This window comes from Mirounga leonina, unplaced genomic scaffold, assembly GCF_011800145.1.
Source record: "Mirounga leonina isolate KUSES-001 unplaced genomic scaffold, KU_Mleo_1.0 Mir_151, whole genome shotgun sequence".
In the NCBI taxonomy this organism is placed as follows: Eukaryota; Metazoa; Chordata; class Mammalia; order Carnivora; family Phocidae; genus Mirounga; species Mirounga leonina.
Genome location: NW_023270377.1, coordinates 80,190,621 through 80,217,197, shown reverse-complemented (window position 1 = coordinate 80,217,197; position 26,577 = coordinate 80,190,621). Strand labels below are relative to the sequence as shown.

Below are 26,577 nucleotides of genomic sequence, written 5' to 3'. Positions count from 1 at the left end.
ATGGTTCTAGTTAAGATTGTATGAAATGGATATGAAAAAGAAATGGTGGTATTTTACTAAAAAAGCCTTACTAATGTAAATTCATGAATTCTTCAATAGTTTGAATTATTATCTTATGAGGGAAACATTTCCAGCAAACATAGTTGGTATTTAATTGAGAAACCAAAGGCTCTAAATCCGAGACTAGTAACCAAAGAAATTTAAAACAAAATATCCATTTAAAAATCTCTAATCTACACTACAGAAAAGGAAATTTTTATGTCCCTTCTCTATAAACCGTACAACATCAAGGACTACACAATCCCATATCCCTTTCTGAGAACAAGCCTAGGCATTGTGTTGCATCAACAACGCCAAGATATGGGAGGCAAATTCCATTCAAGACTTCTCAGCTTGCTCCCTCCTCCCCAAAACCACTCCAGAATTCCAGGGAGCATAGCAAAGTAAGGAATGATGGTCATAATACCCAATGCAAGTAAGGCATCCCATGCCAGAAGTTGTCAAAATTCACACATGGAGCTTTTCTCTCCCCCTGCTCTGAGCTGAACAGTCAACAGAGTCATCTCTGATCCCATTTCTCTTTAGAAGCAGGACCATCAAATTCCTCACCACCACCGGGTGCAGTCAACACCCCACCAGAGATCTACTCTCTTGAGGAATCCCTGCAGACTTCAGGGATTTGTTGGCAGCCTCACAGGAAGACCACGAGACAGAAGGGGCCTGCCTGGCCTAGACAAGCCTGCCCTCTTCCCGCATTCCCAGTCTCCGCAACCTTCCGTCCTCATTCTTTTCGATTCGCCTTTCGCCCTGGCGACCTTGGCCTTCGTTCTGAGGCCAGCCTACCCCATGTTACCTCTCACAGAAAAGTCTGCCCTTATCAGGGCAGAGCAGGAATTTGGCGACCACGGGAACCGCTTCACAGGCGCCGCTCGCCGCGTCGTCCGCTCAGCTTCACCTGCTACTGCCAACGGTACACCACTACTCCCGACATTCCCCGCGCACGCACCGCGTCTCCCACCCCGCCCCAACACGTGACCTACTTGCGTCTCCGTCCCCGCCCACTTCCGTTCATCCACTTTCCCTTAGGAAAGAGGAGGGGGCAGGGGGTGTTAAAGAGTAGCGACTTCCTCCTACTCCCCGCCCCCGCCCCTCTACCCCCTGCTACAATGTCTTCCGGGTCGCAAGTGCCTCGGAGCCTTCTGGGAAACCGTATCATTTCCTCCCCTCCCCCTCCTCCTGCCTTCAACCAACCAGCCTCCCGTCAGGGAGGGGCATGCGCAGTGAGTGCCTCCCGTCTCTTCTACCCGAACCCCCCCTCCCCCCCCCAGCAGAGAGACCCCAGCAGCAGCAGCAGCTGATGATGAAGAGAGAGGCAGTGGCAGAGGGGGGGCACCTTTTATTTCTATTTTTAAAGGGACAGGACACTAATTTTACCCCACTTCAACCTTGAATTGAGGGGGGTGGGGGGAAGGCGGCTGAGTTCCTTCCCCCACCCTCCAGCCCTGAGACCTGAGAGGGGGATTGAGCCTGAGAGAGAAGAAGAAGGAGTTTCTTCTTCTTCGAAAACCCCCATCCACGACTCCTACCCCCTCACCCCTCCACTAGCCTCCCTCCCGAGCCCCCTCCACCCTCCTCCTCTTTGGCCGTGAGAGGAGGAGAGAAAGAGACCAAAAGCCTCTTAGCAACACAGACCCTTCTCTGCTGCTGCTGCTGCCGCTGCTACTGCTGCTGCTGCTGCTTGGCCCTGGCTGGAGACATCTCACTACACCCAGGAGCAGCCACTTCCCCAGCTCTCCTCCTCCTTCGCCTCCTCCTCCTCCACTCCCCCCCCTTTATTACCCTTTGTGTCATCCTCCACAGCTCCAGGGAAGGCACTCAAAAGTGGGGGGCAGGAAAGGTAAGTGTGTCTGTGGGGGTTTCATTGCCTTCCTCTGGCTCTGACTTTAACTCCGGGGCAGCAGTAGCACCAAACCACATACGCAGTGGAGCTCCGGGGTGAGGAGGGGGTGGTGCTGGGGGGGGGAGTGAAGGAGGGGTTGGAGTGGGGAGGGGTGTGTGAGGTGGGTGCCCATCCTGTCAGAGGAGGAAGGGCACTTTTATTTTTATTTGCTGTTGTCAAAAGTGGTTTCTCTTCTCCAGCTAACATCTGATTGTGTCTTGCTCCAGTGGGGGAGAATACAAAAACAACCCCCTCCTTCCTCCAATGAGGCGCCAGGGAAAGAGACAGAAAGAGGCACACTTTCTAGATGTCACTTGAAAAAATTCGTTTGGAGAGCTTTTTTCCTTTTTCCCCAGGAAAAGCTCCACTGCATTTGTTTCTGAGTGGGAAAATGTCGGGATCTGGATTGTATTGGAACTGCTTATCCATTTGTAGACCTGAGTGTTTTTTCCCCTTTTTGGTTCTGTATGTGATTTGGAAATTGACTTCAGTGTTGGAACAGACTTGATTGGTTTTTGCTTTCTGGGTTTAATTATCCTTTTTTGTTGTTGTTGTTGTGTCTGACTTGCATGAGAGATTTCAAATTTTTAGTTGATAGAGGCCTTTGGTTAGGTTTTGACTTGTATTACTGCTTGTTTTGTTAATTTGTTTCATATATCAGCATGTAAAGTTCAAAGCTTAAAATGCTCAAAGTTTAAATACCACCGGTATTATCTCTTCCTACATACGTTCTTGATGTTTATTTTCCATAAGACGAGAATATTAGCTATTTCCTAATTAATCTGGGTATTTTTCTGACCTTTGTAACTTGTCTGAACAAGTAATCCCCATTGAAAACTTTATGTTGTTCTGGCTTCATGGAAGGCCAAACCTCTCCATCAATAGTTTGCTGGATTGGTACCACTTTCAGTTTTAACTGAATTATTTATTTAGTGTTGTAAATTGAGATGAGTTTTTCATCTCTTGGGCTACTGAACCAAATTGCTCACTGTACGTAAAAGGAGACAGATTTCTAAAATATATTTTCATGAGTCAAATCATGAAGTCGTAGTTAGTATATTCATTGTAGTTAGACATAAATTGAAAGATAAATCCAGGTTTAGGTTTATAGAATAACAGTCTTCATAAAAATCACTATGGCTTTCAAATTCAGTGCCGTATTTTATTTCACAAATGCTAGAAAGTATGTTTCCAATGTAGGCCTTTTACTAGGGCTTACATTGGAAAGTGGCATTTTGTTTCATACATACATTTCTTTATTCTTTCCTTGAAGATGGATGCACACATTCATATATACACTCTCTCACACACACCACTCTCTCTCTCTCTCTCTCTCTCTCTCTGTCTCTCTCACACACACACACCCTTTTTTGTAACTGCATTGGTATCTCTGATCCCATAATTTATGTCAGCAAAAAATATTCTTCTGTAAAGCAGCAATTTTATGATCAGACTGGTAGTATGAAAACAGCAATTTGATCAAATAGAAAGGATTGAAGAAACAAATCTAGATGGATAATTGACATAAATATTAAAACATGGTAATACTTTTAATTTTTTATTTTCTTGATGGTAAAGCCAAAACATAATATGCTTCTATTTTAGTGGCAGAAACGCACTGCAAATGTAGAAACTTGTTCTGTAAAATTTTCGTTACTGTGTGCAAAAGTAGACATTTAGACACAGGGGGAAAAAGCTGTGTAGCAGTAAACAATATGGTCTTGTTTCCCTCCTTTCTGTCATCAGTTTGAACAGTTCCTTACCTTTCTCTGAGGTGTAATTGGTGCACTTCAGCAGAAATCTGTGTCAAGTTCAAGTTTTTCTCCCAACATCAATACTACTATTTCAGGTCTACCTAGGATTTCTCGTCCTCACCCTAATTCCTCAGCAACATTAACATAAGAGGGAGAAAGTAGAACTTAGTGAAGAAATCAATTTTAAGGAAAGCAAATTGTGTATATAATTGGATGGTAGTTGCCCGTCGGCAGCTGAGTGAAAATTTACAGCCTTGAGTATAATACCTTTACTTAATTTATGTCTGCTTTTCTTTTGAAAACATTCCTTTATCCCACCATTCCTAGGGTAACTCTGTATGGTTTGAGAATTCCAGACTTCTTCTAAGTTGGATAATGATTTATATTTAGAAAACCTTTTTTATTATGGCTTATTTTTTAAATATTAATACATTTTAGGATTGTAATTTTCATCTGTGTGATATCTTGGAGGTCACTTTATCCAGCTCTTCATTTAACATAATGCTGAATTTCAGAGAGCTTGAGGAACTTGCCTAGTTTCCAAGGCCTCTAAGTGAGCAGAGCGTGGACCAGAGAACTTAGCTCTCTTAACATTCTCTATGCTATACCACCTCATTTTCTTTTGTCAGAAATGAAACTGTCATTCACAGTTTTGTGTATAGCACTTAGGGATTTTATATGGAGGCATATTGTTTTAAGAATATTTAGGTAAATCGCTTTAAGCCAAAATTTTGTCTATTTATAATTCAGTTATTTGTTGTTATTTTAAGAGGTACTGATTTCTCTCATTCTGGATAGTTACTATTTTGAGAATTATTTCAGCTTTCCCGGATGCTTATTTTTTCTCTGTACTTCTAATTAATCAGTAAATACACTTATTACTCTTTGATTAAAGATATATATATATATGATGCATATTGTATTATAAATGTTTACCTATTAGTCTTGTTCTGTGAACCACTTAAGACTAAGGATTTTTGTCTTGTTAACAATTTATATCCCTCATAGCAGTGTCAGTGTCCCTCATATCAGTGTCTGGTGCATAGGAGGCCCTACTGGTTGCTTGTCATAATTGATAATAGAGTTAGGCATATTTGAATTTCTTTACTCCCATATGTAGGATTCTTTTCCTTTCTTCCTTTTTCCTTTCCTCTCCTCCCTGCTACAATTTCTCCACTACTGTGAATTTTTAAATTTATTTTGACTGTAGCTCTCACTTTTTCTGTTAGCCAAATTAAATCCCATTAACAATATAGTACTTATAGAAAGTAAAAACATATTCCCTTTAATCCTTGTACAGGATGCAATTTAACAAAAGTAATTTATTTTTAATAAGAGATTTCAAAAAAATTCCAATTAAAATATACTAGCAAATGTTCAAGATACACTTAAATTTCATTTCATTGAGTGACTAGTACAATAGGTTATTGGAATGATTAGGCCACTTTTACCAGCTCTATAAAGCAACTTTACTTAGGTGACATGTTTCCCTGACTTTGTTTTTTTGGTCCTTACCCAGACACTTACCAACTTTCCAGTTTTCTATGGATATGAAGATTTACTCCTAGTCATCACTGGGACCCCATGAAGTCAGCCAGAAAGCCTATGTCCAACTTATGTACCTTTGCAGACTTGTCTGGACTTTGAATGTATGTGCAAAACAGATTGTACTTAGGTATTCATTAAACATCTACTGAGCATCTACTGTCTTTCAGGCATTGTGCTAGGCATCTGAGAAACAAGGATGGTCCCTACAGTTTAATGTGAAGAGATATTTTAATTGTATTCCACAAGTATATTGGTTATAACTTTATTTTGATGTTTTTTCCTAAATAAATTTTATATTAACTAAATGGATACTGTTAGGTGGAAAAATGCATGTTTAAGAAGGATTTTGTTGTATTTTATTAAAATAGAAAAATATAAAGAAAAATTTTCCACTTAATACTGTATTCTGGGGATTTCTATTCTATATATAATTCATTAATTTTAGACCATAAAATTAGTCTATGTGGCTATCATTGCTAGTATTTTATTGATATATACTTTTATTTGAAGGTTATCAACATTGTTCATTGAAGTATCTCATTAAATTATTCCCCCCAAAAAACCAAACCCAAACTCTCCAAACTTAAAGTTGTTGTTTTTTTTTTTTTTCTCAAAAGTAACTTTTCTTTTTACATTTCATATAACAGGTTATCTTTCATGGTTCTTTGGAAGACATGGAACATCATTTTGATCATTTAGTTAATTTCTATAGTTTAAGTTAACAGAATAATTTAATTATCATGGAATAATTACAGTATATACTACTTAGGAGTTTTGGAATTTTCAGTATGCACTAGATAAATTCCTCCAAGATCCTCATTAGAAACTTTCCAGTTCTAGCTCTAAATTAGTTAGTTGCAATTTTTAATCTTGATTATGTGATACAACTTCAGTAAAATGATTTGGAAATTTCTTAGGTATGGATGTTTCAAAACCAAAGGATATTATCTTGGTTCCTATCATGGCCTTCATATATAATTTAAAAATATTAGAGAGAAATTTCCTGGATTTTCTTTGTCCCCCTTAAACTGTACTTTTTAGAATAATATTGATTCACAATTTGAAAGGAGGGACTCTCTTGCTGGTACAGTATCTTGTGAAGGTACATAGACTTCTGAAGGTCAATTCTGATCTCTTTCAAACTCATTCTTAACTTTTTATTCTAGTAATAATTATAGTTACCATTTATTATAAGTGCTTAACACTGTGATAAATGTATCTATTTACTGGTCCTGTGAACTTTGAACATTGTTCCCATGTTACAAATGGGGAAACCTACTAGTGACAAAACAGCATTTTACATATAGCAGCAAAATAATCACAGTAAATTCATAACACTTTTTAAATTTAAAACATGGTCACTATAGCTTTTACCAGTCAGTAAGTAGTCGTAAACATTAGTAAAATAAGCCACTAGTATTTTATTGATATATACTTTTATTTGAAGGTTATCAACATTGTTCATTGAAGTATCTCATTAAATTATTCCCCCCAAAAAACCAAACCCAAACTCTCCAAACTTAAAGTTGTTGTTTTTTTTTTTTTTCTCAAAAGTAACTTTTCTTTTTACATTTCATATAACAGGTTTACTAGTGGCTTATTAATAGAGTGTTGGAAAATTTCTAAAAGTTTATAAGGAAAGAAAAACAATCAACAAACCCAGTTCTTTATAAGGAACATAGATCCAGACCAGTGTGCAACTTGAAATAAAATGCACTTGACCCTTGAACAACACAGGTTTGAACTGCAGGTCCACTTATATGCAGAATTGTTACAGTACTGTAAGTATACTTTTTCTTCTTTAGGATTTTCTTAACACTTTTTTTTCCTCTAGCTTATTGTAAGAATACAATATTTAATACACGTAACATACAAAATACATGTAAATTGACTACATTATCAGTAAGGCTTCTGGCCAACACTAGGCTTTTAATAATGAAGTTTTAGGCGAGTCAAAAGTTATATGGGATTTTCAACTGCCCAGAGGTCAGCACTCTCATTGTTCAAGGGTCAGCTGTATACATAGTCAGTCTTCTCTCTGTATGGCAAAAATTACATTTAGGCTTTCTACATATTGAACTTCCTTTCTCTTGCATGGGTTACATTTAGCATTTTGTTAGGTGAAGTTTGAAGGTTCTAACAATTTGTAACCCAATGAATATTTACTGTAAACATTTTAATGTAAATGTTTTAATGGAAAACCTTTACACAGAGGGGACATATATTGCCTAGTGGTTGGGTATGTATATATACATATCTTCTAGACCCTGTATCTTACAAAATTTTCACAATTACTACATTACACATCTAGAATTAGGTTTAGTGTACTCTTTTTAGTACTACTTAAAGTCAAAAATATTTTTAGTATGAGAATGGACAACATGTTGGATTCCCTAGATGCCTAAATTATTATGTAGTTAAGAGTCTCATGCTCTACCGACTGAGCTAGCCGGGCACTGATTTATTATACAGTTATTCTTTAAAGCAGCTACTGAATTAAAATACATTTTGACCCAGCTAACCAGATTTGCTTTTACATTATTTGCTTCTAGGAGAAAAGAGTAATTTTTTAAAATTCTGTGTTGTTAAGTAATTTTCATATGCATCCTAAGTAAATACACATTCATCCTATATGCATAAATTGACTACGTTATTCTATAAATAATGTGACGATGCATTATGACCTGTAGAATTTGGATATATTTTTAAATATAAAGAACTATTCTCTGTAATTATTATATTTCAGAGAGGAAACTTTATAACAAATTGGTTTTATTGCTTTAACGAATAATCTCAGTAATCGGTGGGATAGAATAAGTCTATGGTCTCAAACAACTTCCTTAGATAACCTGAAGGTAATTCCTAATAGGCAAAGGCAATACCTAAAGATAAAGGCTGAAAGTAAAGATTCTAACTCATCATTGTTTCTGTTTGAAGTATTTCTGTAATATCAAGTAAGATTTCAGAAGTTGGAATGACTCAGTATAATTTTTCAGAGAGCCAAGGTGAGAACTAGGATTAACATATATTAAGGTATATCTTCTAATGTAGCTATACATGATGGAAAAGAAAATCACTAATGATATCATACCTGGTGAAAAGCATATACTTCATTCAGAGTTGTATGTGACTAATTCTAATTTGAGTCCTGTTTCAGTTGACCTATATAACCTTTTCTTAGAGGACTTGTAATTAAAATCTGTGTTACTGAGTAATTTATTAGAACATATTGTTTTAAAAGATGAAAATGAGTTCTATAAATCAGTCACCCGCCTTGCAATGGTGAAAATTTTTGCACATCCATGCTTCACTGAGTTCTTTGCCAACCAACCAAGATTCAGGCAACTAGAGGAAAAATTTCTGTATGGTGCTAGTGTTAAAATTTACATTATTGTGCTCCCCTTTTTAAAATTTCAAGTCTATATCTTGAAAGTTGGAAGTAAACCTAAAACTAAAATGTTTCTTAAGGTTGATTGAATACTAAATTATATTAAGATTCATCATTATATCCAAAGCTATTGTTTTCTATATACCTTGAGTCCAGAAATGTCTACTGATCTGTTGGCCAATGATTAACTTAATCCATACATACATTCTTAATATTACTACTATCTAAAAATAATCTTGGCTGTATACATACAGTCACTAATGTTGGGGGAGGCAAGTATTCCACATTCAACAAAAGAAAAGTATTGATTTTTAAATAGCTTCTTTACTTGGGATATACTGATATAAAAAAACAGCTGCTGTGTAAGATCAAAAGGATTTTTACTTATTTGGAAAGTTAAATGTAAAGTTTATCATTAACGAATATTAAGCCGATATTTAGAAAGTCAAATACATGTTCCAGTAATGACAGAAATGTAGAGGCTATTTTTTCGCATTATTCCAAAATCATTTTCCTTCTCCCACATTTGTCGCACAGGAGTTTGTGCTGAAGGATTTCTTGGCCATTTTAGAGACTGTAATCTAGTTAAAAGGTTTGTTTATACTTCCCATCTCTGTTCTGCTGATGGTATTAGAATGCAAGCCAGAGCCAGACATCTAACTGTTTATAACATTCAAACTTCAATTAAAGCTGCAGTGTTCAGTTCACTATATATCAGAAAGCTTTATACCAGCTACAAATATCAGCAGTAATGATGGCAATGATTTTGTGTAGCCATAGGCTTTCCTAAATCATGCCATTCCTTATGAATACTTTTTTCATTTAGGTGGTATTAACATTAATTCTTTCATAGAAGTCTAAAAATGAAGCTTGTTTTCTACCAGAAATAGTATAGCATTTCCTTCAGCAGTTTCTTTTGATAATAAAACCTAACAGCTTATATTATTACATATCTTATTTAAATGACCCAGTTTAGTTTTTTTTTTAATTAGTAAATTCTATAGTAGATTTGTTTGTTAGCTAATTGATTCAACTCCAGTTTCCAGTTTGAAGAGCATAGCAATACGTTGCCTATTAGAAAACAAAAGTAACAATCACATTACTCCCGTGTTATATGTATGGGAGGAGACTAGACCAACATAATACAGATTTTAATTTAATCTTATGTTGCTTTTCTGGTCTTCTGCTCCTGCTGTTTGTGGTTTCTGTGTTCTAAGTATGTTGGTAAACTATTTTAAAAGTTTTTTTTCTTTTTGTAGCTGTTAAGAATTCTTTAAAAACATTTCTTCAGCAGCTTCACTGTTTTTGTGCAATCTACCTCATTGATTTAGAAAATGAGTTATATGTGTAGGTGTTTAATTTTTCTAATGAGTAGGCAAATTTGCTATATTATATTGCTTTCTCTTTTTATAAAACTAAATTTTACTTTTTACTAATTTTGGACCTTGATTACTAAGTGTTTACATTCTTTACATACATATACTTTTTATTAAAATACAAGTTTATAGGAGGTTTAAACATTTAAGGAAAGATGAAAAATCATATTAAATTCAATGATTACTTGCTAAAATGCTTTTAATTAAAATATAATGGAAAAATCTACACTACTCATTTTCCTGGACACTGAAAGAAATGATTCATTTATTTTGAAATTTTATAAGAAAGAGAATTCTACCTATGGTCTCTGAGAATAAGAACTAATCATAACCATGCAAAATTTGGATTTGTAAGTTAAAAAACATGGAAAGATCTCTAAGATAAGCTAAAATGAAAACATGTCACAAAAAATATGTACACTATGATCCCATTTATGTAAAAAAGTGCACACAGAGAATAATATGCATGTACTATATAAGAATATATACTTATGTACATATAATACATATGTTATACCATGTGCATATATATTTATAAAATAAAAAGTTGTATAAGATATATGCCTTATGTTTATGTAAATATACATTAAGAAAAAGTCTGGAAAATATGTAGCAAATTATATCCTTGGTTTACAGAAAGTGTGTAAGTGGGATGCTGGAAGATTAAGAATTCTTATGGTTTTTATGCTTTAGCATTACTTGGATTTATTTTTAACAATAAGTTTATATTCATGTAGTAATTTTATAATGGAAAAATATACTTATGTATTAAAAGAATGAGAAAACGAATGATCCAGGAAAATTGCAGTCCTGTCCCCTAATTGTCACATGAATATATCCCTTGAATACCTTGAAGAGAATTGAGTATTGGCTAACAATCATCATAGCTTGATACAGAATAAAGTCTGTTAGACTGATCTAATCTTATCTAACAGGGTGAAAACATAGTCAGTTGAGGGAGGAACAATGGATATAATCTATCCTGACTTTGAAATATTTGGCTTCTTATTGCAAAATGCACTTGTCACTTACCTGGGAAAATATTGACTAGGGAACTGGTGGTGAAGAATGTCAGTCATAAAGTGGTGACAAAAAGAGTTTTAGTCTGAGATAAGATATATGTAGGACCTAAGATAGACTTTTATTATTTTAATCAGTGTTCCAGATTATATGCTCACTCAAAATACAGATGGCATAGTCATTTAACATTTTTATAATTTTTCTGTATTCAGGTAGTGGTTTGAATAGAAGACAAAGATAAAGCAAGTTTTTAAGATTAAGTCTTTTTTTAAAATTGTCTGAAATATGTACTTGAAAAACACTTCAGGAGCTTTTGTAAAATAACATCAAACTGAGTATGAAAATATGCAGAGTAAAGAAGCAATTAGAATTCTGTAGAGTTAATCACAGTGGGCTTCTTGGGAGGACATGAGTTAATCAGAGTTTAGGTAGAGGAGAAATCGTAGGTTGGCTCAGGAGAGAGTAATTCAAGTTAAGACAAAGCTTCCAATGCAGAGAGAGGATGGGGGAGCTTATTTTTAATAGTTTGAAGCTATGATTAAAATTCAAAATAACCTGGTAAATTAAGAAAGGGGTTAGGAAAAATATACCTTGCATTTATGTTTTTAACACTTTATTTCCAAGAATGCAGGTCAGAAAAGAAATAGGGAAAAAATAACTTGCATAAAACATAAGGAAGTGAATAGTTCTTTGCAATTATAACTGGAAAATTGTCAAGAGTCTAAAGCAAGTATATTCTGAATGAGTTGGAAATGAAACACTATGTAGTTAAAACGGGAAAATTTTATCCAAGGATACTAACTGAGGTTCTTTTTCCTTTTATAATTAAAATTAATACCCAAGTTGGTCCCTAGGATCAATAGGAAATAGTATACAATTAAAACTATGAATCTTATATAGAAATTCTAAAAATAACAAAGGAATAGTTTATGTTTTCTCCATTTACTTATCAAGTTTTATTTGCATCTGGCATAATTTATTTCCACCTGGCCCCATCATGTCAATTACCATTCTCCCATTCCTACCATCACAAATTGAACTTTTTTTTCCTGAAAAATGTCAATTTTAAAGAGTTTATCAAATATGGCTCTGTGTTGTTTCCACTTGAAAAATCAGTGATTTTTCTCTTATGTAGGGGTCATTGACTCCGTATTCATTATCTCTTGCTCTCTCTCTCTTTTTTTTACCAGTGGGATTGCCAATGTCTTTTTTCCAACAAATATGTGATGAAACCTATTATGTGCTCACTGGAATAGTAACCAAAAATAGACATGGATCTTGCTGTTCTGGACTTATCCTAGAGATATGGATATTAATTAAATAATCATATAAATACATGCAAAGTTGGAACTATTCCAATTGCTGTAGAGAGGTACATGGTACTTACTATAAGGGCTTTAGGAAGAATAATAACCAATCAGTGGGATCAAGGGAAGTTTGTTTTTGTTTTTTTTGGGGGGGAAGTGTTTAGTTAGCTGAAATCTTGATATTAGTTAACTTAATCAAAAGGGAGAAAAGTTTTCTAGAAGGAAGGAATAGTATATACAAAGGTACTAAGGAGGAGAGAGCATAGTACCTAACATTAAATGACAGAATGACAGAAATTTTAAGAACTAGAAAGTGCATGGTAAAAGGTAATGCTAGAGATTTATGTAGGAATCAAACTACAAGATGTTGTAGGCCAATGCTTTCTTTATCCTTATGATTAATATTTATACTTAGACTAATATTCTTTTTTTAAAAAGATTTTATTTATTTATTTATTTGAGAGAAAGAGAGAGACAGAAACAGCATGAGAGGGGAAAGGGTCTGAGGGAGAAGCAGGCTCCCCGCTGAGCTGGGAGCCCGATGTGGGACTCGATCCCAGGACTCCGGGATCATGACCTGAGCCGAAGGCAGTCGCTTAACCAACTGAGCCACCCAGGCGCCCCTAGACTAATATTCTTTATACTCAGTGCAAAAACTACTACTTATAAAAGGGTTGTGCTATAAGAGTTCATTTTTATTTCACTTTAAAACTCATAGTACTTTATCCCATAGAATCATGGTTATGGTGGTCAGGTCATATAAAACCATTTTAACACAGAAAACAGTGGAAAGTACTGACCATAACATTGTGCCTTAAACATAAGTAGGTAGAGGTGAGGAAAGAAAAGCAAGAAAGGGAATTAAAATGAATGTATGTATTCAAGAGAATATCCTGGGTGTGATTGAGTTGTAAATAATAAAGAAAAAGAAAAAGCCTGCAAGTGTGCTAGGCTGGTGTAGGATATCATAGCAAATGATCTTAAGGGATACATTCAGTGGGACAACTTGAAAAGACCTTTAACTGGCACCTGGATATATCACATTGTGATATCTAGAGCAAACCAAGACAGACAGAGTAGAAGACAATATTCACAAATTGGATGTTCTGGATCTAGAGCATATTTGTGTTGATGTTATTAGAATATAAATTTTTTTTAATTCCTTTAAGAAAAGCAGAATTACAAACTAATCACAATATAATGCCAACTTTATTTTGGTTATTTTTAGATTAATTTATGTAGTCAGAATTAATTATAAATTATTAAATTGCATTAACTATTTCAGCCCTCAATATTAGCCTTGAAAATATGATGTATCTCAATTGGAATAGTAGTTTTAAAGACAAAGTTGAAGAAATTTAATTTTTAATTGTTATTTTCCATTAAACTTATATTGTTGATAAAATATATTCATGTTAGTCTTCTAAGTTTTAAGCCTCTTTGAACACTAGTTTCTGTTAAGTAATAATCTAATTAATAACCAAAAGTTCGGGACGCCTGGGTGGCTCAGATGGTTAAACATCTGCCTTCGGCTCAGGTCATGATTCCAGGGTCCTGGGATTGAGCCCCACATTGGGCTCCTGGCTCAGCAGGGAGCCTGCTTCTCCTTCTCCCTCTGCCTCTCTCCCTGCTCATGCTCTCTCTCTATCTCTGTGTCTCAAATGAATAAATAAAATCTTTTAAAAAAAATAACCAAAAGTTCAAGAAACACCCCAAATACAAAGAGCATTACAAAAAGTGGATTAAGTCACTTGAATTTTATTAAGACCAAAATGTCGCAAAGACAACCAAGGATGACGTAAATATATATGCAAGCATTCATTGAATAGACAAGATTGCATCACATTACTGTTGGTTGATGAATTCTGCCAGTGCGTCATCCATCAGTTGATCTTGAATTGAACTTTCTGGAATTCTCAGAAATGGCAGACCATGCTTCTAAAGAGGTTAACATCTAAAATTAAAAACTACAGAATTGAGTTTAGTGCTTCTTTATTCACTTGCTTTTTTACTAATTTATAGAACATTCTTAATGAAACAGTATCACTAGCATTGGTTTATTTTTCATACAGTGTCTAGCAGAACACTTATGATTTCATTCATAAAACGTAAGTGTTTGGGAAGCTTGTTAGTGTTGAAAAGATGGTTTACTAAATTTATTTAATAACTCTAGGGGGTCAGGATACCTTTTAAACAGAAATGAAAAATCACTTAGGAATTGTTTAGGGATTGATGTGTTCTTGTTTTACACCTTCCTAACTTGTCTTTCTGTCGAAGTGTATTCCAGAGATCCCTAATTCTGTGATAAGCTAATAGGTATGAGACATACCCCACCAAAGTTCCTTTATCAAATTAAGTTTGGAACATAACAATTATGATTAAAGAATGCTAGATAGGATTTTTTACTACAGTAGTAATCACTAACATGTATTGAGTGCTTACTTTTTGCCACTCACTTTGCTAAGCATTTTACATACATTATCTTATTTAATCCTCTTAACAACCAAAAAAAAATTCAGAAGTATATTCTTCATATAATGTCACTGCTTATAAGCACCAATGCAAAAAATTCTGTTAAAAACGCAGAAGTGAGACAAATGCCATTTTAAACTGTTATAACCTTGTAATGTTGGAAAATAAAGATTATGAAATTTATGCTTAAAATTAAATACTGAATTTAATAGTATATTTCTATATATTTTTTATATTTGGAGTGAACTATTTAATTTTTTACCTGAGTGTAGTTGACATACATTATGTTAGTTTCAGGTACGTAATGTATTGATTCAACAACTCTATATGTTAATGCTCACTGCAAGTGTAGCTACCATCTGTCACCATGCAGTGCTATTACAATACCATTGACTATATTCCCTCTGCTTTACCTGTCATTCCCATGACTTACTCATTCCATAACTGGAAATTGGTTGGATTTCTGTATACTAATAATGAAGTAGCAGAAAGAGAAATTAAGAAAACAATTCCATTTACAGTTGCACCAGAAAGAATAAAATACCTAGGGATACACTTAACCAAGTAGGTGAAACACCTGTACTCTGAGAACTATAAAACACTGATGAAAGAAATTGAAGATGACACAAACAAATGGAAAGATAACCCATGCTCATGGATTGGAAGAATTAATATTGTTAAAGTGTCCATACTACCCAAAGCAATTTACAGATTCAGGTCAATCTCTGTCAAAATACCAACAGCATTTTTCCAGAACTAGAACAAATATTACTAAAATTTATATGGTTTCACAAAAATAAACCACCTAAATAGTGAAAGCAATCTTGAGAAAGAAAAACAAAGCTGGAGGTATCACAATTCCAGAATTTAAGATATACTACAAAGCTGTAGTATAACTAGCGTATTCACAGATGATCAATGATAACCATACTTTTTTTATTAATAGGGAACAACTTTTAGAGGTTCAGAGACAGTCCTGAATTTGAATACTGGCTCTGAGTGTATAGTATGCAACCTTTGATGAGCTGTTAAGGTTCTGAATTTGGGATTATCTGTAAAATTTGTGTAGTGACTCATTTCTCAAAGAGTTGAGACTATTAAAGAGTGCATATGAATTCCTAGCATGTTGTGGATATTCACTAAAATTTAATTTCCTTTCTCTCCTTCTATTATTAGTAATAACCATGTTTCAGAATCTTCGTATGAATTAAATTTAAATTTTTCCCCTTTTTAAAAAAATAAAATTATCCATTACTCCTAAAAATATTTTAAAACTTTCTCTGAAATTTTACACATGGACCTGATCTACTCTTATCTTTTTGCTTTCCTGCATTTAGCTAATAAAATGGGCACCTATAAATATTGTGGAACTCAAGATATTAGAGAAATTTGAATAAATGGTCACACTTTGTTAATTTAAATATTCTACTCCTACCTTACAGCAGTGCTTTTGGTAATTCTTATTGAGTGAAATAAAATGTAAATAAGTTAATTTTCTTTGTCTAGTTTCCCCACATTAAATAGGCAGTATTAAAAAAAAGTTAAGAGCCTGGGCTGTAGAGCCTGGCTGTCTGGATTCAAATCCTTATTCTACCATTGCCTATCTGTATGACATTAATTTCCCCCTTAGTAAAATAGGTGTAATAATTGTGTTCACCTCAGGGCTATTTGATAAGAGAGAGATATATACACATATATTTGTGTGTGTGTGTACATATGTATGTGTATATGCTCCATTAAGATTGCCTGACACATACTTTCAAGAGTATTAACTGTTCTAGTGATTATATGTATTGTCTGTAATTAGTTGTAATATTCAAAAATTGGTGTCTTAAATGTTGTGGTGTCTAATTTAGTAGTTTCTCGGCAGAATAAAACATTCAGTTTAATTTGTGGTTCCTTGAAAATTATGTCAGACTTTTATTTTGTATTTTCCAAATTCTTTACATTACTTTTAGGTTTTTGATCTTATTATTGAAAGATATGGGAAAAAAATCCCCTTTCTTTCCCATAAAGAAACAAATACAGAAAGATCAGACCTTTTAAAGCATGGCAGTAGAAAAGTCAGTATAAAGACTAAATTAGAATTCAGAATATTTCATGTGCCAGTATGTTCAGCCAAGCTATGCTGCTCCTTGTTAAGTAGTCAAACAACAAACCTATTAGTTGGCAAAATGAATAAAATAAATGTTAAAGTTATGTTATTCTGTTTTTCAAAAATTTTATTGGCTTGTGTTTCCTTTGGATGTGTCCTCTTAAGTTTTATTCACTGAAAAATTGTTTTAAATGGGATTAGATTAATTAAAGCTATCTCTTTGGATATTTAAGGATTGAGTATTTTTTTTTTTAAGTTATCAGTGGCTTCTCACCCCACCCCCATGAACTAGTTCAAGAACTCCTTCCCTATTTCTCATATTATCAGTGTTCTCGTACTATATATTATAGGTTCAATGTGCTTTTCCAAGCCATCCTAGAAACATAACCATCATTGTTCATACTTAGTTTCTATGAAAAACAATTCCAAGTTTCAGAGAATAAATTATTATTTTACAGTTAACTTTTAAAAAGCACTAGGATTATAAGAACAGCATATTTCTATAAAGATACATTAGAGGAACATTAAAAAGTTTTTTCTTGTTTAAAATATTATGTAGTGTCTACAATTCATCAATTTAAGAAAGTGATAAATAGTTTGGTTGGGATCCAAAAAATAACTGATGATGACCAAAAAGACTCAGAACTATCTCTTTGAGAGAGAATTATAAATAATTTGTAGACAAATAAGTAATAGAAGAGGAATATCAAATTTGTACTTACTGTTCATAGTTGCTTAAGAGATAGGATTATTATGTAAAATAATTTATTATGAATTTTCTTTTTAAAAATAGCAAAACTTAAAATTTAGTATTCCAGTCTAATAGTTTGCAAACATTTATGGGGATTTTTACCTAAATGCCACTTACATTATAGAAAATTAAACAAAGATAATTCCATATGTGTCTAAAATAGCAAGATATTAACTCAGAGGCATAATGGCCTTGCTACCTTCCACATGAAATAATGTTCAAATGTTGTAAACAAGTTCTACAAAATGTTTCTCTCTCTCTCTCATTCTCTCTCTCTCTCTCCGGTATTTTGATATGTTCATTCTGCTGATTGGGGGCATAGACTCAGGGATCCTATCACCTGATAACCTAGTCTGAAAACTCAAATTATTTTGTAAATCCTGATGTGACACTTTTAAGTTTCTGCTAAAAAAAAAAATATCAAGTTATGTTTAAAGTCTTTTTTTAAGTTCTGGCTTGTGAAAAGAATTATTCTCTTTAAATGAGATTGTTGTGGACCTTTTAGGTTATTAAGGCTAACATCAGCTGCTAAGGGACATCAAATCCTGACTCAAGGGAGCAATAATATTTTCAAAAGCAGGAATTTTTCTGAAAGAAAGCATACTTTGTTGTGCTTATACTTATTATATATGTAGTTAGGTAAAGAGAGACCTAGGACTCAAGAAACAATCTTAGGATTTTCATAGTGGTATAGAGAAGCATAAATATTCATTCATTCAGTTACTTTTTCTACAGATAATATTTGCTATACATCAGTTATTCAGCAATAAATAAGACAGGCAGGGACCATGGCACTTAAGAGTGATCAACATTACAAAGAGTAAACAGGTCTTTCAGGTACTTAGAGAATGGATATATGACTTGACTTGTGTGACAGATATTTGTAGATGATAATAAAATCATATAATTTTCAACCTCTTAAGAGGTTTTATTGATGAAGAAATAGAGATCCATGCCAGAAAAGGTAAATAGTTTATCCAAGATCATATAGCAAGTGGTATATCTAGGACTGAGGTGCCTCCTGGTCTGTTTATATTTGCCACTTGGATTAAAACAAGAAACTGAAAGAGAAGAAAGTAAGGCAAAGTGTCTAGAAATTTGGACCAGCCACTTTGGGCTTGAATATAGTTAATATATATGAGAAATTATACTTCTTAAACTTATTTATTTCTTTGTGCTTGTTTGTACTTTATTTGAATTTCTTTAAATTTCTTTTCGTTCTCCTTTAAGATTTTAGTTTTTCAGGGTTTTGCTATGGAACTCTGTGCCTCCGGAAACTATGTGTGTTCTATGGTTCCTGAAGCTCTTGCCCACTATAACTTTTTGGGAGTATATTTGGGTTTTTTTCTCAGTAAAGAAAGTTGCTTACTTTAATTATCTTGAATTTACTAAGCTATAGTATACTTGTGGTTGGAAAAAAAGAAAAGGATGGTGTAAGATTAAAGACACAATTTTTCCTGGGACGCCTTTGATCTAACACTGGTTTGAAATCCTGTTCCCATAGACTAATCCTGGATATGTCTGATAAGAAAGGCTTCATAATAAATTATCAAGGGTATTCCAATTACAATTGTTTTGATTAAACTAATAAATAAATTACAAGGATTTGTAAAAAAAAGTTGTAAGATTTCATCTTTGTTTCCATTATAATTTTTGTATCTTTTTCAGTGTTACTGTTTAAATTCCTTTAGGTTAACAAAAAGTTTGAATTTTTTTAAGGTTATTTTTTTTTTTTTAAAGATTTTATTTATTAGACAGAGAGAGACACAGCGACAGAGGGAACACAAGCAGGGGGAGTGGGAGAGGGAGAAGCAGGCTCCCACAGAGCAGGGAGCCCGATGGCGGGGCTCGATCCCAGGACTCTGGGATCATAACCTGAGCCAAAGGCAGCCGCTTAATGACTGAGCCACCCAGGCGCCCCTTTTCTTAAGGTTATTAAATAGAAAAACTAAGTACACATCCTAGTAACTTACTTTGACTTGGGGACAATAAAGCACAATTATAGGATCACATTTGAGAAGTAAATAAAAGTGTTTGAAAGTTGAGTCTGCAAAGCTAGACATAGTAACAACAGGAAGCATCCCACCTACAGTGCATATGGTAAAGGAGAAAGATGGTGCAACAGACTACAGACAAAATAGCTGAGACTTAAAAAAACCACATATTCTGCTTTACAACCTTAGATCTGTCATCTCAGAAATAATAATACTATCTTTCATCCAGATATCATGATATGAACATATTTTGATTTATAAGAAAACTTTTTAAAAATATATACTTCATATTTATACATTATTTATAGTTAGGTTATAATCTTTCCTGTATGTTTTATATTTTGGGGGGGGTATATGTTTGTGCTTTTGCCTCTTAGGAATACATACTGTAGTCACTTTATTTTGCCAAATTTTAATGAATTGATTACATGAAAAATTGAACCTAGAAAGCTGTAAATAATGAAAAGGTTTCACTGAAGAATTCCTTTAAATAGAAAGCTCTTCTGATGTACTTAAGTGTCTTTAAAATTACTTCCTACCCTGGACTAAAAGAGATATAAGAAAACTCAATGCTAAAATGTCAGAAGCTACTGCTGCTTAACTAGTAATCAGAAATGAGGGTAAAACATTTCTGAAATTTTAATAATAAACTAATGAAAAAATATTCTGCATACAGATTCCATTTGCCTCTAACTTCTGATTATATTCATTTTATTGAGTTACTACTGTATATTCTTTAATTTTGTTTTTGAAATTTGTACAGTCTGTATGAAAATAATATATGGAAAAAGGAGTCTTATATGTAAAAATGACATTATGTGAGTATCAAGTAAGCAGAAGAGCACTGGGCTGTTATGTTTCAGTTTGGGTATGTTTGGTAGTTTGGATATATGCTATTGCTCCTCATTTAATAAAAGGGAATCCAGTGGTCTATAATATTCAGCTGTTGTCCAGTTCAATATTTAATTAGCACTCTACTGATAGGTAATAACTTCTTTAATTTTTTAAAATGATAAGTAAGTTCATGTCCATTAAATATGAGCATATGGTATATGCGCAGTTAAATATCCAGTCCTATGATTCTGTTTCTATATTTTTGTAATCTAATTAATTAAAACTAACATGCTTAATTTGTAAATTTAATGGTATTCATAATCATTGTTGAAATTCATAATTAGGCAAATATAATAAATAATTGCTCTAAATGACAATAATAGTGTTTTTTAATACAGCTTTTTTTTTCTATTTTATTTGTCCAAACACCAGTATCAGTTTTTATAACACATTTTAATCTTTGGCATATAAATATATATCTCCATCCATTATTGATTAATTGCTTATCCCATTCTTAACAGTTTGACCTTCAAAGCAATACTTTTTGATTTGCACACACTTCTTTCTCCTAGATCTAAGATAGTGTTTCTAATGGATGCACATTAAAATCATTAAAGACCAACCCCTAACATTTAAATCAGAATTTCTGAGAATGAGGATCCTGGTATTGTTATTTTTAAAAGTTTCTTAGATGATGCTAAAGTGCAGCCAGTGTTGAGAATTATTGTTCTAGGGCTAAGGTCTGCTGGGTTAACATTTTCATGCCTTGCACTTGAGAGATCCTTAAACACTAAGTTCACAGGTTGCTAGAGGGCTGATGGCACTGCAGAATCTGGACTCTTGTTTTTGGACTGACACTAGAATGTGATGAGGAATTCCTGTGAGGGTGGCTTCTGGATCCTCGGCTCTAGTTGCTTAGACTAGGGCAGGGTAGCTGAGAGCACTTATCATGGCTTAGCCCAGGGAAGAATTAGGAGAGGGGCCTTCTGACTGGTTAGGTAAAATTGAAGTGAGTTTAGAAGTTCAGGAAAGTAATAGTTAAAAATAGCCAATTATATAGCCATTCATGTCCTGAAGCACCTTTAAATGGACCTCCAAAAGAGCTACCCCCCTGCCATAATGAATGGTCTTTCTTAGGGAGAAAGATGAGAACTGGGTATTAACAGACTGTCCTCTTTAACAGTGCTCCCCCTCATCCCAGCGCACACATGCACACTCACATATATCATACACACTGCCACTGTTATTCTAAATCAAGTAAGGTCACACATGTTTTGATGCAGAAATTGATTACTGAGGCAAAAGAAGAATCTTCCTTGTCCCCACTGCCTTTCTTCTGCTTTCCCACTCTCTAAAAGCATAAACAAAAAACTTTTAATACCTGTTGGCTTGTACTTGAAATTACTTAAGGGGAACAGATTTTCTCCTTAAACAGAGGTGAAGGAAGCATACACATTGCCATCTTCTCCCAAGATAATGTAGTCTTTTAACAAGTTAAATGTGCCTTTATCCTTTCCTGTATTTTACTCTCAGAGAAGAAGAGGACAGAAAAGCTCTGGCCACTAAAGGAGATAGAGGGCTCACTTCCTGGTTTGCTGCTTATCTTTCATTGTGAACACATACATAAAAGATACGTACAAAAGTACTGTTAGCCTTCTCAACCTCAGGTGAGCAGTTAAGTTGCAGAGAAGTGATTAGCATATAGTATTCTTCTTAATGCAGAATTTCTCTTTTATAAGAATCTATGTGGATTAAAAATAGTAAATACCATTATAATAAGAGCTATTAGGTGAATATTACCATATCTCAGAAAAAACATTTTCATCCTTTTTTCTACATGATAGTCATTAGAATAACTAAACACCCTGATGAACAAGGCACTGCTACTCTAAGAGTTCAGTGATTGTACATCTCTCTATACCCTTTCTTGGCAATTTTTCCTACCATTTATTTTTAGTGCCGGAATAACACTTTAAAGTTAAGTCTTCCTTTACATGACTGATGAGAAGCATATGCCTCTATGAGGAAGAAAAGGGGTTTATGACTTAGAGATAAAACATTTCTCACAGCTATGAGTAAGCTATAGGGAACTTCCAAGTAAAAAGCCAAAGAGCCCCCCCTTTTTTTTAATAATGCAGTTGGATACCTAAAGATATTTAGCCTCTCAAAAACAAGGACAATATTTAAAATTTTACATTATCAAGACACATTACATTATTTTAAAAAAATTGCTTTAAAATCTATGTTAGAGGAAAATGAAATTTATTTTAACAAATCTGGGAAGATGAGGAAGGACCACACACACAAGAAATTGAAACCCTGCAAATGGGAGAAGTTGCAGATCTCAAAATCTCTTGGAAAGAAAACAGTGGTGTTTGATAAAGTTTCTATACTAGAATTTGGTAATTTTATAAAAATTGCACAGTGGTGACTGCCTTTAAAGATAAAAAAGGAAAAGGAGGCCAGACTATTAACAAGGTGTAGGAATCCCGTTGCTGGTCAAGGATTATTTTACTGGGGCTTCAGGGCTTCTGCAGGCAAGGTGGCTTTTACCCTCTTGTGGGTCTTGGCTCCTTTGCAAATCTGATAAAAGTAGTGGACTCTCGAAGGGTGTCAATGAAAAACTCTGTATGACCTTTTTTTAAAAAATTTAAATTCAATTAGCCAACATATAGTACATCATTAGTTTTTGATGTAATGTTCAGTGATTCATTAGTTAAATATAACACCTAGTGCTCATCACATCACTTGCCCTCCTTAATACCCATCACCCAGATACCCCATTCCCCCACCCACTTCCCTTTCTGCAACCCTCAGTTTTTTTCCCCAGAGTCAGGAGTCTCTCATGGTTTGTCTCCTTCTCTGATTTCTTCCCATTCAGTTTTCTCTCCCTTCCCCTGTTGTCCTCTGTATGACCTTCTTTATGTATCAGGGAGTTTATGAATCTGCTGAAGACTAATTATTAACCCCCTAGACCACTTGCTTCAGAAGCACCTGAGTTGCTATTTAAACTGCACACTGTACCCCAAATCTACTGTTTTGGAATTTCCAATGACTTGGCTTCTGGAATCTGCATTTTAAGAATTCCCACATGATAAGACGAACCATGAGAGACGATGGACTCTGAAAAACAAACTGAGGGTTCTAGAGGGGAGGGGGGTGGGAGGATGGGTTAGCCTGGTGGTGGGTATTGAGGAGGGCACATTCTGCATGGAGCACTGGGTGTTATGCACAAACAATGAATCATGGAACACTTCATCTAAAACTAATGATGTAATGTATGGGGATTAACATAAGAATAAAAAAAAAAAGAAGTAAAACTAATGATGTAATGTATGGGGATTAACATAAGAATAAAAAAATTTAAAAAAAAAAAGAATTCCCACATGATAATTCTGTTCACTGTTAAACTTGAGAATCACTGCTCCACAGCTCTATGTTTTATACGAGTTCTGCCCTTGGCCTAGGAACAAGGTTTTCAGTGATACTTGACTTACGATACGTTACCTACTAAATTCTTGACTTAACTACAAAATACCAAATTGGTGCTATTAATGAGCACCAGGATTGTAAAGAAATGCAGTTATTTGTTCTGGGTTGATCATTTTAATTAAATAAGTTATGAGCAATAAACATTTTAGCCTCTGGGTCTGTAGGTATACATAAGACACAAATTAATGTAAATTTCTTATTAAGACTTTAAGACTTATTTTAGTCTTAGTAAAATACACATATTTGCTCTTAAAATATATCTGCGGTTACTCAAGTGTTTAATAGACATCAGACTAGGATTTCCAATGATAGCAACTTGAGAGTACTGCTAAATCAGAATAATTGAGGTTGGCTCCAGTGACTTTTGCAATTGGTTAAAAATATGTGCAGCTTTACTTCAGATGTATATAGTGATATAACTTTCCAAGAAGAATCTTGTCTATATCTGAATGAATCAGTCTTATTTGTAATGCACATATTAAGTAGTGGTATGTAAATTAATGCTGCTAAAACAGTTTAAAGACTGCTTGAAAACAGTATTTAAAATTGGACAACATTTCCTTCTAAATCTTATTATGGTCTTAATTTATTTTTCCTCGTTTCCTTCATAGATAATTCAGGGTTGAACTTTAGACTAATAGGGACATACCGTTATCTCATTCCAAATGGTTAAATCTGGATTAATGAGCTAGTATGCCCATGTTGCTGAACTGTTTAGTATTAATGCATAAACATTTTTGCACCATGGCACTGAGAGACAGATTATGAGTCCAGTATTCTTAGGGCTTTTTGTTTAAACACAGAAGAAAAAATTCCCTAGTTAAGGATTATAACACGTATTTTAGTCAACTTTCTCATCAAACATGTTGTTTGGAGTCAAGGGAGACCAGGTAAAATAATATAAATTGCTCAGTGAAGGATCTTTATTGCTAGGAGGGAAAAAAAAAACTATAAGGTGATCAGTGATAAGTCAGAAATATCATTTCTGTGTGGGAAAAATACTTGTGCTATTGTTACATTATTTATTGGTAAAATAAAAAGACCTATAAATGTTCATCTGCATATTTCTTAAAAGCAGATTAAAGTTAGTTGGGTACATATTATGAATGTAAAATCTGTTATTCCGATGGTCCTTATTTCTGGAAAATACATGAAAATGCCCTATAAAATTTTTTCATGTCTCCTGTGATCATCCAAATTTACATAAAAATGGCAGTTATATAGTTATTCTACAAAGATTAAAATTTAGTTGATAATTTTATCACTGCATCTTACTTCTGACTAAAAATTCATTTATGTTTTCCTACAATATACAACTTCTTATGATATATTTTTTGGTGTATTGAATTTAATTTCTTGGTTCCCTTTGATTTCCTCCTCACATGCATGAGGGCATACATACATGCATGTACACACACACGTATATATGTTATTTTATGTCTGCAATAAGAATTATATATATTTTTATATTTGACAAATTGAATTACAGTGGTTATAGTTATAATGGCTAATGTTTGGATTAGCATACTAACTGTTACATAATATTACATACTTTATGTACATTATGTCATTTAATCCACACAGTCACCTTCAAAGTAGGTATAATTTTTATTCCCATTTTATAGATGAGAAAGCATATGTAAGTGAACTAATTCCATGAAGCTCGCATGAAAATAGACTTTAAACTAGGTTTAATATCAGTCTTTGACTTCTTAACCAGTATGCTCTACTAACTTTGAAGATGACTTTAAAATATAATATCCAAAGTCTTACATTAAAAACAATATTTTAAAAATGTAGAGTCTTCTCTCCATTCTGTACCCATGAAGAACAAATTAAGGCAAAATATTAACTTGCCTGCTTATTATATACCAGGAATAGTTATAGACACTTTTATATATAGCATTTAATCCTTACTTATGACATAGGCCTTGTTATCCTCTTCTACAGTTTTAAACTAAGGGTCCACTTTTTAACTTGCTCAAGGTCATACATGATCTGGCAGAGCCAATAGTCCTCGTGACTGGTGAAAAAAAGACTGAACTTGGATCGTGTCATTTTCTCAAGTAGACTGGATACTAATTATTCCAGGATAAAGAGCAGATAAACCAGGAGCTAGAGAGGAAAATATCCTCGGCTACTAGTAAATGTAAAGAAATGTTATTTTTCTTTCTTCTTTGCCTTCATGCTACAAAAATACATTAGGGTTCTTTGTACGTACCAATCTAGAAATTTTGATGACTTTTGCTTCTTAATCCTATAATGGATAATAAAATTATGTCTTGATTTGTGTACAGAAGATAAATCAGTTCACCAGGGATTTGTTGTTGTTGTTTTAATGAAGCCTTTCTATATGCTAGTGATGTTGCAAAGGAAATAAAATACAAGGTCTTCAAAGATTTGAGCATTGGTTGAGAAGTCTACATAAACACATCAAATTAATTCAACAACATATGATTAGGTCCTAGACTAAGTGGTTAATATTATGCCCCAAAAGTCCTTCAAAATCAGCATTTATGTAATTAAACTCATTAACATCTCTCACAAACTTCTCCTCTGCTTATATTTACTCTCTTGGTTGGTGTCATTCTGTTCCCCCCCACCCAT

At 33.9% G+C, this 26,577-nt stretch overlaps 1 protein-coding gene and 1 long non-coding RNA gene across 3 annotated transcripts in view; one reads left to right on the top strand and one right to left on the bottom strand.

Moving 5' to 3' along the window:
* ORC4 (origin recognition complex subunit 4) overlaps nucleotides 1–1,064 on the bottom strand; it is a 96,250-nt gene extending 95,186 nt beyond the window's left edge. Inside the window, exon 1 of one of the 2 annotated variants that reach the window (XM_035008081.1) lies at nucleotides 1,041–1,064. The gene's annotated coding sequence lies outside the window, so the exon portion shown is untranslated. Of the gene's footprint in view, nucleotides 1–853; nucleotides 991–1,040 lie in introns of those variants that run through there. The other variant, XM_035008079.1, reaches the window with a different exon arrangement.
* A 217-nt stretch (nucleotides 1,065–1,281) lies between these two features.
* Nucleotides 1,282–26,577, top strand: part of LOC118012468 — a 175,309-nt gene continuing 150,013 nt past the window's right edge. Inside the window, exon 1 of the long non-coding RNA XR_004679713.1 lies at nucleotides 1,282–1,897. This is a non-coding gene — a long non-coding RNA (uncharacterized LOC118012468). The remainder of the gene's footprint in view (nucleotides 1,898–26,577) is intronic.